The following is a 2836-nucleotide window of genomic DNA, read 5'->3' on the forward strand; positions in this document are numbered from 1 at the left end:
CAAGAAGTTTAGTTCCACCAGTCTGGTACTTTTAATTATTGTGTGCCATGTAGATAAATCTTGGCCAAAGACCAATTGTTGGCAGATAAACCTTACCTAGACATATATTTCTTGATCTGGTATGTATAATTTGTCAGTACGTTGTTGGACTAATATGGTTCCCTCTTGTTTTTAAAACTAGCTAGGCCTTATTGATCTCTCACATTGTCTAACCCCTCCATCATGGTTTCCCCAATTAAGGTGCCCCCATTTTCCCCATTTCTCCCTTAATAATACCCTTCTCCTATGGTACTACCTCTTTTGAGCTCCTTCTTTCCCTTTATCCCCTAGGTACCTTGTATACCCTTCCCTCCCTGCTCCCTTAAACTAACCCAATTTTTATCCATATCTCCCTTATTAAGGCCTGTTTCCTATTGTTCTTCTCTTTCAGGTTCTTTCTTTTCCTTTACCTCCCCGCTTCTTTTCCATTACCCAGGTCCCTGTGGTTATGTCTGGATACCTACTCACTTATCAGGATTTGGATCTAGGATCCACATATGAGGGAGAACATACGTGGTTTTTTTCTGAGTCTGTGTTACTTCACTTAGTTTAAGTTTCTAGATCCATCCATTTGCCTGCAAATTTCATGATTTCATCTTTATTTACTGCTGAGTAAAACTCCATCGAATAAATGAACCACATTCATTATCCACTTGTCAATTGAGGGATATTTATGTTGCTTCCATCTCTCAGCTATTGTGAAAAGAGCAGCAACAAACATGGATGTACAAGCATCTCTGCTATAGGATGAGTTCTTTGGGTATATGCAAAGGAGTGGTATAACTGGGTCAAATGGTAGGCTCATTTGCAGTTTTTTAAGAGTTCTCCACACTGTTTTCCATAGGTGTTGAACAAGTTTGCCATGCCACCAGCAGTGGATGAGTGTTCGCCTTTCCCCAAATCCTCTCCAACATTTGGTATCATTTGTTCTCTTAACCTTAGCCAGTCTGACTGGGGTAAGATGAAATCTTAAAGTGGTTTTAATTTGCATTTCCCTAATTACTAGTGATGTTGAACATCTTTTAAGATGCTTCTTAGCCATCTTTACTTCTTTTAAGAACTCTCTGCTCTCTGTTCAAGCACATCTTTTGATTGGGCTTCTTCTTGTCTTGGTTCTCTGTTTTTTGAGTTCATTATAAATTCTGGTTATTAAACCTCTGTTGGATGGGTCCCTGGTGAAGATTTTCTCCCATTCTGTGGGTTTTCTGTTTGCTTCCTTGGCTGTCTCCTTTGATGTACGGAAGTTTTTTAGTTTAATGGGGTCCCATTTACCCATTTGTTGATTCTTGACCTTGTTTGCTGAGCAGTTCATTTCGGGTTTAGAAAATACATTCCTACCCCTATATCTTGTAGGTTTTTGCCAATGTTTTCTTCTAACAGTTTCAGAGTTTCAGGCTTTACATTGAGGTCTTTGATCCATATGGAATTGACTTTTGTGTAAGGTGAAACATAGGGGTTTAGTTTCATTCTTTTATGGTTGGAGATCCAGTTTTGCCAGCACTATTTGGTAAACATGCTGTCTTTCCTCCAGTGAATGTTCTTGGCCCCTTTGTCAAATATCAGGTGACTGACATTGCATGTACACATATTTGGGTCTTCAGTTTTGTTCCACTGATCTAGGGGTCTATTTTTGTGCCAGTACCATGTTGTTTTTATGACTATAGCTCTGTAATAAGCTTAAAATCTGGTATAGTAATCCCCCTGGCATTGTTCTTAGTGCTCAGGGTTGCTTTGGCTCTGCGAGGTTTTTTGTGCTTCCATGTGAATCTTAGAATGGATTTTTCCAATTCTGTGAAAAATGTCATGAGGATTTTGATTGGCATTGCACTGAATCTATAAATGGATTTCGGTAGGATGGTCATTTTCACAATATTAATTCTTATCCGTGAACATGGGAGGTCCTTTCATCTTCTGATGTCTTCCCCAATCTCTTTAAAGATTTAAAATTTTCATTGTAGAGGTATTTAATGCCTTTGGTCAGGTTTATTCTGAGATTTTTTTTGCAACTATTGTGAAGGGGAGTGTTTCCATGTGCTTTTTCTCCGATTGCTTGTTATTGGTATATAGAAAGCCTACAGACTTTTGTAGGTTAATTTCATAACCTGCCACTTTACTGAATGTGTTAATAATTTGTGGGAGTTTTCTGGAGGAAATTTTGGCATCTCTTAGATATAATGTCATATCATCTGCAAAAAGGGATAATTTGAGCTCTTCTTTTCCAATTGTTACTCCTTTAATTTCCTGCTCTTGTCTTATTGCTCTTGCAAGAGTTTCAAGTACTATGTTAAAGAGAAGTGGAGATAGTGGGCAGCCTTGTCTGGTTCCTGATTTCAATGGGAATGCTTCCAGTTTTTCTCCATTTAGAATGATATTGGCTGTGGGTTTGTTATATATGGCTTTAATTATGTTGAGGTACGTTCCCTCCAGTTCAATTCCCTCTACGACTTTGAACATAAACACATGTTGAATTTTCTCAAAGGACCATGTGGTTCTTGTCTTTGAGCCCATTTGTATGATTTATGATGTTTATTGACTTATGTATATTGAACCATCCCTGCTTCTCTGGGATAAAGCCAACTTGATCATGGTGGATGATGTTTTTGATGTGTGTCTGTATGACGTTTGCAAGTATTTTGTTGAGAATTTTTGCATCCATGTTCATTAAGGATATGGGTCTATAGTTTTCTTTTGTGGTTGTATCTTTATCTGGCTTTAGTATTAGAGTGATGCTGGCTTCATAGAAGGAATTTGGAAGTTCTCCCTCCATTTCTATCTTTTTGATTAATTTAAGTATTAT

This window comes from Nannospalax galili, unplaced genomic scaffold (genome assembly GCF_000622305.1).
Source record: "Nannospalax galili isolate Female #2095 unplaced genomic scaffold, S.galili_v1.0 scaffold365, whole genome shotgun sequence".
Classification (NCBI taxonomy): domain Eukaryota; kingdom Metazoa; phylum Chordata; class Mammalia; order Rodentia; family Spalacidae; genus Nannospalax; species Nannospalax galili.